The sequence below is a fragment of the Triticum dicoccoides genome, chromosome 1A, assembly GCF_002162155.2.
Source record: "Triticum dicoccoides isolate Atlit2015 ecotype Zavitan chromosome 1A, WEW_v2.0, whole genome shotgun sequence".
Taxonomy (NCBI): Eukaryota; Viridiplantae; Streptophyta; class Magnoliopsida; order Poales; family Poaceae; genus Triticum; species Triticum dicoccoides.
Window position 1 is genome coordinate 377,585,943 of NC_041380.1, and position 13,817 is coordinate 377,599,759.

The following is a 13,817-nucleotide window of genomic DNA, read 5'->3' on the forward strand; positions in this document are numbered from 1 at the left end:
GTGACATTTTAAAAATGTTTGTACAGTATAAAACAATAATGTTCACCTAATTATTTTTTTTGTTTTATACCATTCAGCAAAACGTTTGTGGCATTTAAAAAATATTTGCACATTTTAAAATATATGCTTATGACCTTTAAAAATATATTAATACAATATAGAGAATGTTCGCATAATATAAAATTATGTTTTGTAGCATTTAAAAAATAATAATGTCTCGAAAACGTTGAACATTTATTCCAAAAATATTCAAAGATGTATTTCGATAAATGTTCATCATATTTGAAAGATGTTAAAGAAAGTCATGCGTGTATTCAAAAATGTACAAACATTTATTGAATTAATAGACATGTATTTGATTTTTTTAAGAAAAACACCATTAAAAACACCTAGAAATAAAACTAGAAAAAAAACCATACATAAAGTGCTAAAACTGGTCCATCAGACCTTCGCAAAACCAATGCATGGAGCTACAGTGTTGGATTGTTTCATTTAGTGGAGCTCCATAGATGAGGTGGAGCTATGTCTCGCTAGGAGCGAGATATAACACATGCGAGCTTTATCACGCCTGTTATAAACGATATATATACGCCACGTTGTGTTTGGATTATCCTGACTGTTGAATTACAGATGGGTTAAAGCATTTACAAACATTGCATGATCAGAAGTTTAGTACTAACTCAAATTTGGAGGCTAGTTGATACGAACATATAAGAGATTCTCTCCCACATGCCTCGCCAGCGTGCCATGTTTCGTGAACGAGCTGAGCTCAGACCTATGCCATTTTGTGTGCTTAACTTTTTGCTGGTTGGGATGGATAATTATTTGTGAGCCAATGAACGCTTTTACGTTCAGAACTGTCGGTCCATTTGCTCTGCCTCCTCACGCACAACCCGTCGTCATTCCATCCCGTTGATCACATTTATAGCTGTAATCACATTTATAGCTGTACGTCCTCTGGACGCTTTTTTTTATCCTGCACTGGAAGAAAGGCGATTAGGTATTTGAGGAGCATATAGGCGTGACTGCTACCTGATGTCCGTCTTCGTCCTCGACCTCCTCCATGATGCCATTGTTGACAATGCCTAGAGGAAGGCAGATGAAAACGTTGTTGCTACTTTCGCGACTTTGCCTTCGCCAACTGGAGGGTACTCTTCCGCGTTTACTAATTCATATGCCAGCTATACTTGTAGCAATCAGATTTACCTCTTCCATGCCTAGTGCAGGCTCACTTGTTTATATATTCATATGAGATTAATGCTGATATTGCTATCGTCATGATTTATTTGTGGATTAAATTAATCAAAAATTGCTGATACATCCAACACTATCTAGCTCTTTTTTTTGGAGCGAGACCTTGCAATGACGGCGACGCGCTTTCGGCTCACGTGTATATAACAACATCGTGTATGTACAAAATGTTGATCGTATATAAAGAGTGTTCATTACGTATTTAAAAACATTCATCATATATTTATAAGTATATATTGTTTTTTAAGATAATCAACAAATATTAAAAAGTAACCATAGGATATTCCATAATATATTGTCAAATATAATTTCGTATACTTTATTAAGTATCCATCATGTATTTTACAAAAATTCATCTTCTCTTACAAAAAATTATCATCTTGTATTTATTTAAAAGCAAAAATTAGTTTGTTGTTATTTCTTATTTCAATGCTTGTATCTTCCTACTTTTACATTTTCCTCTTTAATATTTTTTTGGTTCTTCATTGTTGTTCATCTTCTATTTAAAAAATGAAAAGTAAGAAAAATCCTGTGTATTTAAAAACTATTTATCACATATTTAAATTTTCTTTCATTTTGTATTTTATCATTTACTGAAAATGCCAATCTTGTATTCCAAAATGTTCGCTGTGTATTTGAAAATTCATCGGCATTTAGGAAATTTGATGTATTTTAAAATGTTCATTGTGTTGAAAATTGGTCATTGGGTATTATAAACATGATTACAATGCATTGAAATATATTCATAATATACTTATTAAACATTCAACATGCACTGAGAAAATGTGTATCCTGTATTTAAAAAATGTTGTTGATTTTATTTTTTGTATTAAAAACTAAACTAATGAGAAAATTGAAAAGAAATCCGTGCATTGGTGCGGCATTCCTGTGATGGGAGCTGCGTGCGTCGGGCTGCTGGGCAATTTTATCTAGATTTCATTTTCTATCTGAAAGTTAGTACACATTAGAATTGTTTTCAGTAGAGATCCACACTAGCTATTGTTGCTCAACATGAAGATGCTACGTGTGCCCCATAAAAGGAAAGCTGCTACATTTGTGCCAACCGTCAAAGTGAGTGGGGAAGTTTTGTGGACCGGCTGAGGGACGCTACGTTGGGCATCTTTGTCTCGCCGGGAACTCCTCTGTGTCACTCGATGCGGCGAATTGCCGAGCGGACGCACAGGGGACTCCAACTGGGCCGGCCCCTTAGCGTAACACAGTGCAAAATACCAAAAACGAGCTCGAACAAGCGACCTCCTTTGCGCGCGTGTCTAGCCAACGGGATTAATGAGCTTTGTTGGTTTAATATGCTGAGCGAAGCTAAAGGTTACGTCAGATCAGAACATTTTGTCAAATTCCAAACGCGAGCATTATTTTGAAAAAAGTATTTCTTTTAAAAAACCAAACATTTTTTAAATTTTAGTAGGAAAATAAGAAAAATCGACCATGTTTTAATATGTGAACAATTTTAGAATAAATTTAACATATTTTGAAAATTACGAACATTTTCTGAATGTGTGACCAAATTAATTATAAAAGAAACATTTTTTGAAACTCTGAACAAACATTTGGAAACCCGAATATTTTTTGAATAAATGAATTTTATTGAAACGAGAACATTTTTCAAACTCAACTAAATTTGAAAATGAGAACATTTTCAAAATCTTCACACATTTTTTGGAAACCTTTTTGTATGAAATCTAGAACATTTTTAAAATTGTGAAATATTCTTAAAAAGCGAAAAAGGAACATGAGAAAAGAAGCAGACAAAACGAAAAAAGAAGATGAATAGAAATGAAAAGCAAAACTAGTAAGCAAACCGGAACAAGCAGTAAAGAAACAGAGCAGAAAAACTCAGTTAAAAAACCGGAGAAAATCCTCCAGAACGGCCCTAAACAAGAAGCCTGTGCTAGCATTCAGTGCGCGGGCCCACTCTGCTCGCGGCTGTGCGACTCGGTGCAATTTGATGCGACATGCGTCTAAAAGGGAATTCTTGTCTCGCCCTCCGCGACGTGATGAAAGAACCGTTCACCTGCGGCTTCTTAAACGGGTCAGCCCAGCGCGGAAGGAACGCTGGCTCGCTACAGCACGCTGCTGTTTTGTTTTGTCTAAGCAAAATGCTGGTTTTGTCTTTTATTACTTTCATTCATATCTCAGAAATGAGAAATATTTTACACAAGTTTAAAAATGATCACTTCGCATTTAAAAATGTTCATGCAGCGTACAATGTTGGAGCAAACTTTAAAAATGCTGATGGTGGTGGAGGATTGGATCCGACTAGGAGGGATACGTACGAGCAAAAGGAGGAAGGAAATCAGCCCTTTCCAAAATCCAGATTGGGGAGTGGATCGACAGTGAAGGATAATGGGGCTATAAAAATTCAGGAAGAGAGGAAGAGCACCCACCAGGAACACAATACCACATCCACCAACAAACCCCTGAGCATGGCGGATCAGAATTCCAGGGAGAACAAGGCGATCATGGGCGGCAGAGAGGGAGTGGCGTCGAACGACAAGGCCGGCCTAGGCGCCGGGCCACTAGTGCAGGGAGGCTCGTCCCGTGACCGCGGGGACATGTACCGCACTCCGGCGAATGGTGTCGCCCCTATGTTCCCGGTGAGCATGGAGGAGCGAACCCCCCACATGGTCACCCTTGACCTAACCAGAGAGAGGGCAGCCATGAGATCGAGATGGATCGCAATTGGTCTGTTCTTTTCTGTGCAGCCGTTCGGCGTTGGTGGGCTCTTCCAGGACTTGAAGAACAAATGGGGGCTGAGAGGACGCCTGAACTACTCTCCGCTCAAGAACAATAGGTTTCTCCTTGAGTTCGAGTGCGAGGGAGACCTCCGGTTCATCCTCAACAACGGGCCCTGGACCCATCGGGGCGATGCGTTCCTGATGGTAGCCGTGGATGGGAGCGCAAGGCCAGGAGACGTGAAGGTCGCCTACATGCCAATCTGGGCTCGCATTTTTGATGCGCCCCCGATCATGTTCTTCGAGAAGGTGGCCCGAGAGCTGGGGAAAAAGCTGGGTGAGGTGATCGAGATTGATGCGGATAGTGAAGGTAGAATCTGGGGTGAATCCATTAGAATTAGAGTTAAGCATGATGTTGATGAGCCCTTACGTAGCAACCTAGAATTCCATGACTATGGGGAGAATGTTGTGTACCACCTCAATGTAAAATATGAGAGGCTCCCTCGTTTCTGTAGTTTTTGTGGGCTTCTTGGGCATGGCCAACGCGAATGTAAGCTACCGGCGAACCTCCAGGAGATGAGGTTCTCGGCGGCGCTGCGTGCCTCCCCTTTCAAGAGAAGTAGTAGTAGAGGGGTTTCGTCGTCCCTGAGACAGCCAGTGCCAGACGCTTCTTGCACTTTGAGTCTGAGGCCAACGGGGAAGCAAGAACAGCACCACCGAAGCTTGCTGCAGGGAAGTACGGGGTGATACCTGAAGAAATCCTAGCTGGTCCACTTGTACAAGAAGCAACCGCTGCAGTGAGTGCCATCAAGCTTGGCCCAGAGAAAGAGGGCAGAACCAAGCCAAACCAGATGTTCAAGACGCCTACACCTGAAGTAACAGCACAGTTGGGGCAAGGAGTTGGGAACCAAGTAGTCAGTACACCCCCACTGGATGCAGGTAAGTGGCAAGCCACTGGACATGGCGGAAAGGGCAGCACCAACACCCCAGAATTTCCACCTGGGTTTGAACCTATCCCCAGGGCCAACAAACCCATGATGATTGCTCATGGCCGGGATCCGTCAGTTTACGAGAAGGTGCCTGTTGCCAACAAGGTAGACTGCGTGAAGATACCGGCTGCTGAGGATGGGACTATGCGTGTGAAGCATCGGGAGGGCGATGCAACCCAGGAAGATATGCTGAACACCATAGTTCAGCTGCCTGGTAAAACTGACAAAACTGAGCCAGTTAAGGGCGAGTTAAAGGTGGCAAAGAAGCAGCAGGGAAGGAAGAAACACGAGGAGAAAAACAAATCAACTGAAACAGTGTTGGGCAAGAGAGGAGAACGCAAACACGATGGGGTCTCTAGTGAAGAGGATGGGCTCGCTGAATGGGGCACAGACATACATAAGAAGAAGAGGGGCGATGATGAACTAAAGGATCAAGTGGAAATTGGGCCAGTGAAAGAATTGGAAGCAACTGGGCCAGGGGCTCCCGGGAAACTGACGGACGCGGATGTCGGCATCCGTCAGGAGCCATGAAAATCCTCAGCTGGAACTGTCGGGGGCTGGGACAACCCCGAACAGTTCAAGAGCTAGTGTGCTTGGTGAGCACACATCATCCGTCGATCGTCTTTCTTTCTGAAACTAGGCAAAATAAAGAGCGGGTTAGCAGTCTTAGGTGGAGGGTAGGCCTTAAGAACTGCATGCTACATGATGGTATAGGGAAAGGAGCAGGAATTGCTCTGTACTGGGATGAATCAGTTGAAATAAAAAAGTTGTCAGTTGGCCCGCGCTATATTGATGTGTTAATTTGTAATAACCCAAATGAGAAATGGTGGAGGGGCACCTTTGTGTATGGGGAACCAAAGGCACACGAGAGAGTCCATATGTGGAACCTCTTGAGGAGAATTAGGTTTAACTCTCATGCACCATGGCTTGCAATTGGGGATTTCAATGAAACAATTTGGCAGACCGAGCACTTCTCTGTATCTAAGAGGTCAGAGAGAAATATGGCCGCATTCAGAGAGGTGCTTGACTGGTGCAATCTGCAAGATCTGGGATACCGGGGCCCCGGCTGGACATATGACAATAAACACAATAAACAGGAAGGTAGAAACAGTGTCAAGGCGAGGTTGGACAGGGCAGTAGCCACACCATGTTGGAGCAATCGTTTTCAGAATGCGCATGTCGAGCACATTTGCTCTACCAGGTCTGATTACCTACCGGTGTTGCTCTGCTTTGGAAAGAAACTTGAGTATAGAAGGAAGAATGAGTTCAGGTATGAAGCTCTTTGGGAAAGAGAAGAAACCCTGCAGTCTACGGTAGAGGAGAACTGGAAAGGTACAGGTCAGGCCACATGTTTACAAGGTATCCAGGACAAACTTTGTATTATGCAAAAATGCCTAAGTAAATGGAGTAAGGAGAGAGTTGGGTCAATCACAAAACGGTCAAGTAGTCTACGCAAGAGACTTCAGACTCTCATGGAACAGACCTGTATGTGCTACAAATGACAGGGAAATCAAGGGATTAACTACAGAACTGGATGAGTTACTACTAAGGGAGGAAATCTGGTGGCGCCAACGTTCAAGGGCTACGTATTTGCGGGAAGGGGACAGAAACACAAAATGGTTTCACCGCCAAGCTACCTGGAGGAAAAAACAAAACACCATTCTGAAGCTGATGAAAGAGGACGGACAGTGGGTAGAGCAAAAGGAACAGCTACAGAGAATGTCAACAGACTTTTTCAAAGAACTATATGCAGAGGACAATAGCGTTAATCCACAAGAGCTGCTAAGCATGTTCACTGAACGAGTCAGTCAAGAAATGAACGACGATCTCGAAAGGGAATTCATGGAAAAGAAATTAGCGATGCGTTGTTCCAGATTGGCCCCTTGAAAGCCTCTGGCCCGGACGGTTTCCATGCAAGATTTTACCAGAGAAACTGGGGCATTCTAAAAGAAGAGGTAGTGCAAGCAGTAAAGAAATTTTTTATGGATGGCTCAATGCCGGAGGGGCTGAACGACACAGTCATAGTTCTAATCCCAAAAAGCAAAGACCCAAAAAATTTAAAAGAGTTCCGGCCCATTAGTTTGTGCAATGTCATCTACAAGGTGATCTCGAAATGTTTGGTAAACTGGCTGTGACCCCTCCTAGATGAACTCATATCGAAAACCCAAAGTGCCTTTATCCCAGGCCTGATGATCACGGACAATGCTTTGATTGCATTGAGTGCTTTCATAAGATCCAACATAGTAAAATCTCACAAAATACGCACTGTGCTTATAAGTTGGATCTCGCCAAAGCGTATTACAGAGTTGATTGGAATTTCCTTGAGGGAGTCTTGGAGAAGTATGGGTTTAGAAAAAAATGGATTTCCTGGGTCATGGTGTGTGTGCGATCTGTCAGATATTCAGTGAAATTCAACGGGGAAATGTTGGAGCGTTTTAAGCCATCGAGAGGCCTCCGCCAAGGCGACCCTCTGAGCCCATACTTATTTTTGTTTGTTGCAGAGGGCTTATCACGAATCTTACAGAAAGAGATGGATGATGGAAATATATTGCCAATTAAAATAGCTCGAGGGAGCCCAGGTATATCGAATCTATTGTTTGCGGATGATAGCTTAATGTTTTTCAAAGCCTCGATTGATCAAGCGAAGGTGATAAAGCGAGCACTAAACATCTTCCAGTATGGTACTGGCCAGCTATTAAGTACAAACAAGTGCTCTCTGCTTTTCAGTGAGAAGTGCCCGAGTGTCACCCAAGATGGCATCAAGGAAGTATTGAAGGTGGAATCCTCTACTTTTGAAAGCAAATACCTTGGTTTGCCCACACCTGAAGGCGGGATGAAGGATGAGAACTTCCAACCAATAATGGAAAGGTTCATGAAAAGGTGCAACAACGGGTCGGGGAGACACATGTCCTTTGCGGCTAAGGAGGTGTACGTAAAATCAGTTATCCAGGCTCTGCCAACTTTCACTATGGGCGTGTTCAAAATGTCAGTAGGGTTTTGTGAGAAATATGAGAAGCTAATAAGAGAGTTCTGGTGGGGTGAGGAAGAGGGGCAGAGAAAGGTCCATTGGATGGCATGGGATAGAATGACAAAACCGAAGAGAGGAGGGGGGAATTGGCTTTAGGGACATGCATCTGTTCAATCAGGCTTTGTTGGCCAGACAAGGGTGGAGATTGATCCAGTACCCGGATAGTTTATGTGCGAGAGTGCTCAAGTCAAAATATTACCCTAAAGGGGAACTCTTGGACACGGTGTTTACAGCAGACGCTTCCTAGTCATGGAGAGGTATTGAGTTCGGCCTTGAACTTCTTAAGAAAGGCCTAATATGGCGAGTGGGAAATGGCAAAAGCATCCAAATCCAGAGAGACCAATGGATACCGAGAGATGAGGGCCTCAAAGTGGCCAACTTAACATGCAGATCGAGACTTAGGTGGGTTAACCAGCTCATTGACCCCATAAATAGAAGTTGGAACCAGACACTTATAAACAGGATTTTTAGCCCCTTTGATGCAGCGGAGATCCTCAACATCAGAATCCCAAATGTAGAAGTGGAAGACTGCGTCGCATGGCACTATGAAAAGTCCGGTACGTTCACAGTGAGAAGTGCATACAAGCTAGCTATGCGGGATAAGGGAACCGGGCCTCAAACGTCTAGCTCAACTGCAAGTATCGATGATCGAAGCAGTTGGGACCTCATTTGGAAAGCTAGAATCCCAGAAAAGATAAAAATCTTCGCATGGAGGGTGTCCACTAATACTCTGGCAACCAAGATAAACAAATGCAAACGCACGCTAGCTACGGATAATACTTGTGACATTTGTGGAAATGCGGAGGAGAATGAGTACCATGCGGTTGTGGCATGCACGAAGAGCATTGGCCTCCGGCAAGCTACGAGATCCCACTGGGGACTACCAAAGGAAAATGCTTTCTGGTACACCGAAGAGGACTGGTTACAGGGCCTGCTGAATATATGCGACAAGGCCATGTGAAACAAAATCCTCCTCCTGCTATGGCGTGCGTGGCACCTAAGGGAGAATATAGTTCATGGAAATGGGAAAGAAACAATTTCCAGGTCTGTGACGTTCCTAATCAGATATGAGGAAGAAATTAGATCAGCATACGACACAATGGTAACCGGGAAAACTGTAAGCTGTCAGAGTCTGTTTGGGGATCTGAAACCGCCTCAGTCTGAACCTACCACGCTGCTCTGGACTCCCCCTTCAGCGGGAATGGTGAAGTTAAACACATATGTTGCGTTCGTGGCTGCAGCTAGAGTGAGTGCGTGTGGAGCTATTGCAAGAAACTCTCAGGGTCGGGTTCTCTTCTCGATGGGACAGACATTGAATCAGTGCACATCAGTAGAGGAGGCAGAAGGAATGTCTATGCTGCTTGGCCTGGGTGAACTTGCGAAACATTTCAATGGAGATGTCGAGATAGAGGTGGATTGCCTCTCCCTGGCCAACGCACTGGCTCCAGGATCCACGAACAGATCACCCATATTTCCAATCATTGCAGATATCAAACCTGTGTTGAGTGGGTTCAGATCTTACAAGATTAGATGGGTCAGGAGGGACCAGAATAAAGCCGCTCATCACCTGGCAGCATACGTGAGGAATGTTGGCGACTACTTCCATCTTGGTGCAGCGCCAAGTGAACTGGCGGAGATACTGGAAGCTGATTGTAGCATGGATGTCTAACCCTGTTTTGGGTATTCCTCAAAAAAATGCTGATAGCATCCAAAAAGATGTTCGTGACAAATAAAAAATGTTTACATAATTCAATCAAGTGTCCGTGGTATTTTTAAAGTTTTATTCAGTGCAATACAATTTTGGCGTAATTTAAAAAAGTACATAAATATGTTCATAATAATTTAAAGGTAGTTCACATGTTCCAAGAATATATTTGTGACATTTTTAAAATGTTTATACAATCTAAAAAAGTATTGTTCACCTTATTAGTTTTTTCTTTGTACGATTCAGCAAGACGATCGTGGCATTTGAAAAAGTATTCACGCATTTAAAATATATGTTTATGACCTTTAAAATATATTAATACAATATAAAAATTGTTAACATAATATAAAATATGTTTTATAGCAATAAAATGTGTATTAAAAAAGGTTGATATTTTTTGCCAAAAATGTTTAAACATGTCTTTGGAAAAATGTTCATCATATTTTTAAGATGTTAAAGAAAGTTATGCATTTATATAAAAATTGTACAACATTTATTGAATTAATAGACATGTATTTAAATTTATTTTTAAGAAAGACCCCGATAAAAACACCTAGTAACAAAAAAAACAATACATAAAGTGCTAAAACTGGTCCATCAAACCTTAGCAAAACCAATGCATGGAGCTACATTGTTGGATTGTTTCATTTAGTGGGGTTCCATAGACTAGGTGGAGCTACGTCTGGCAACGAGTGAGATATAACACGTGCGACACGCCCACTATAAGCGAGATATATACGCCCCATTGTCTTTGGATTATCACGTTTGTTGAATTACAAATGGGTTGAAGCATTTACAAACAATTAATCGTTCAAAATCTTAAAAGCCCATGTGGAGTGTCATGGCATGATCAAAAGTTTAGTACCAACTCAATTTTGGAGGAGAGTTGATACGAACACATAAAAGATTCTCTTTCACATGCTATTGAAGCTTAAGAAGAGGAGTGGTACGTGCTTAACTTTTTGCTAGTTGGGATGGATAATTAATTGTGAGTCAATGAACGCTTTTATGATCCGAACTGTTCGTCCATATGCTCTGCATCCTCACGCACAACCCACCGTCATTCCTCTCGCTGTTGATGCTTCCGGCGATTCCATCCTGTCGACCGCATGCATAGTTATACAACCTTTGGACCCTCGCTTTATTTGATCCTGCACCGGAAAAAAGGTGACTAGGTATTTGAGAAGCATATAGGCGTGACTGCTAGCTGTTGTTCGTCTTCGTCCTCGACCTCCTCAACGATGCCATTGTTGATGCTGCCCAGAAGAAGGCAGATGGAAATGTTATTGCTGTTGTGGCGGCTTTGCCCTGGGCAGCTGGAGGGTACAATCTATTTCTCCCGTGTTTACTACTTCATATGTCAGTTGTACTTGTAGCAGTCACATTTACCTCTTCCATGTCTAGTACACGCTCACGTGTTTATATATTCATACGAGATTAATGCTGCTATTGCTATCAACATGATTTATTTATGAATTAAATTAATAAAAAATTGCTAATATATCCAACACTGTCTAGCTATTTTTATTTGGAACGAGATCTTATCTAGCTGTGATTCCTGTGAAATCAAACAGAAAGCAAACAAACAGTCAAACATGGCTTACAAACATACGCCAGCTCCCGTAAACAAAAATAACTACGATTATCATGCATGGATTTGTTAAGGTTTGTGTCCTGCTCAGGAGGACGAGACGATGATAACTCAGTGAAGATGAAATAAGGTTCTTCTCGTCTAGCCCCGTCCCTTGTGATGCGTTTATCATCGTCAACAGGTGTGTGGAGGTGTGTCTCGGGTGGTTCTTTCCTTGGTAGATCTACTCGGATTTGTTCGTTCGTCTATGTTCGTGTCTTCGGGTTGATATTTCCGGTCTACACTACTCTTTATCGGCGGCAGTTGCTATTCTGGTGCATTCATCCTATATGGTCTTAGCACGACAACTTTTCGATTGTTTAGTACAACAAGTTTTGCCCGGTATCGGTGAGGTAAGGGCGATGACGGTGACACGTTTTTGACTCGCTTCAGTGTTTGTGATCGTCAGGTGGTCTATGTATCTGAATGTATTTTTTTATTATTTCTGATATTCGTTTATAAATAGATCAGGCAAGGACAAAGATGTTGACTCTTTTTTAGGGAAACAAACATGTTGACTTTGCAGAGCAGCGATACAGTCTATCCACTGCTCCGTCGCATTAATAGCGTTGAATATTTCCTCGTGTCAGTACGTGGACCATTGCTCTGTCATCTAGTAGCAGGAAACGCAGCCTGGTTGACTTTTAGTGATAGCAGGCACGCACGTACGAACAGATCAAGCTCTTGCTGCAAAGTCCGTGGTTCCATGCCTGCATGCCAGCAACGCTCCAAAGCAGTGGTTGACACCGCGCGCCCGTGAGTTCGTTGCAAGTAGAAGATGGGGGGCTGCTCATGAGCCATGACGTGAGCGCTGATCTAGATGACACGAACAAGCAGTAACCTGGGTTCACGTCTATAGTTTTAAGTCTTTTTGTAAATGTTGCTTTCGTGCTGAATCCGTTTGAACATACCCTTGGCCTGATCAGTTAAGAAACTACCCTAGCAGTGAAATTATTGTATCGTTCGTATATTAAACCTAGAGGCTAGAGTTACCGACTGAGGTAGCCTTCGAACGTCAGCGCGGACGAGATCACAAGATGCTGCGTGCGCGCTCTAGCTTGGACCTTGCTGATTTAAATAGTGGGAGTTGTCGAATGCGAACGAGTTCTAGAAGCAAATAAATGGGTCTGATAAAATGTTCTAGAAGCAATGAACTGATCCGATAAAAGTTCTAGTAGAGCCAATTCTACAATATCACAGTACATTTAGTAGTACCACGCACATCCACATCGATGCAGCAACTGGCCGTGCATGACAGCATGGGACGTTAGTTACGCAAGCGCTTATGTTATCGTTAGTTACTGATCATCATTATACGTCCATCTGTTGGCTTTTAAGCGAGAGCGACAGACGTGAATATGACGCAGCAGGTAGAAACAGAAGCGGCCTGAGAAGATGCCACGGCACGAGTCCCTTCCCTTCTCCCGTCGGCGCTTTGCATAATGCGTTGAAGAAACGCACTTGCTTTGAGATCAGATGACTGATACACTGACCCTTGTATACACAGCCTGTCAGGTGTCAGCTGATGCATGATGGTGCTTTTCCTTTACAAGGGAGTGCAAAGTGCATGCATGTTGGACGTTCATGCATCATGCCACGGAGCACGGAGCCACAGAGATCGGTTCATGGACCCGTACCGTACGCGTGAGGCCCCGGGTGCGCGGCGGCATGTCCCCAGGTCCCAGATATACCCCCTCTGCTGCTGCCGTCGTGCCGTGGCAACAGAGAACCTCATAAAGCACGCATTAAAAACACGTGGATGGGCCGTGGCCGGAGCCATGCAAGGAGCACTAACGTCGCGAGCTCTCCGATTCGCAGGAGTAAAGTCCCGAATCCGATCGATCGGAAATCGGGTGGGGGATCGTCGATAGTTGGGCAAATGAAAGTGAGGACGGATCAGTCAATCATCTTCCTGGTGCAGCGCACCCGTCCACCAGCGGCACCGGAAAGAGAACGGAGGTGGGGGCCTCGCCGTGGCGCCGCTCATAAATTCGCCCCGGCCTGGCTAGGCGCAGCCGCAGCGGATGGGTGCATGGATTGGGGCGGCGGGTGATCCGTCCGCGAACCGAACAGTGCCCGCGGTGCGGTGCCAATCAGTGCGGTGGGCGGGCGGGCGGGGACGGCATGGCACGGCATGGCATGGCATGGGGCAGCGGCCAGCGTAGGCGGGTGCGCTGGGGCGGGACCGGAGAGAGGAGCGCGTCTCCGCCGTCTCCGAGCGCGGATCGGAGAACACGTGTCACCTCCCCGGGTCTGGCCGGGCACTGTCGCCATTACTCGCACGGGCGTGTGGACGCCGAGCAAGAACTGCACGACACCTCCACTCTCCATTTCCTCTTTGAACAACTTTCTCCATGGCATCCGGGGAGCAGGAAGAAAAGTTCTCCGGTATAAAAGTGGCTAGGTGGCCCATCGAATACGAGCCAGGCAACTGTCTGTTCCACCCCCATCGATGCTCTAGGCCGCTGCAAGCCAACTCGGGAGGCGTGTGGTTCAGCTTGCCGAGGAGCGGTGAGTTGCT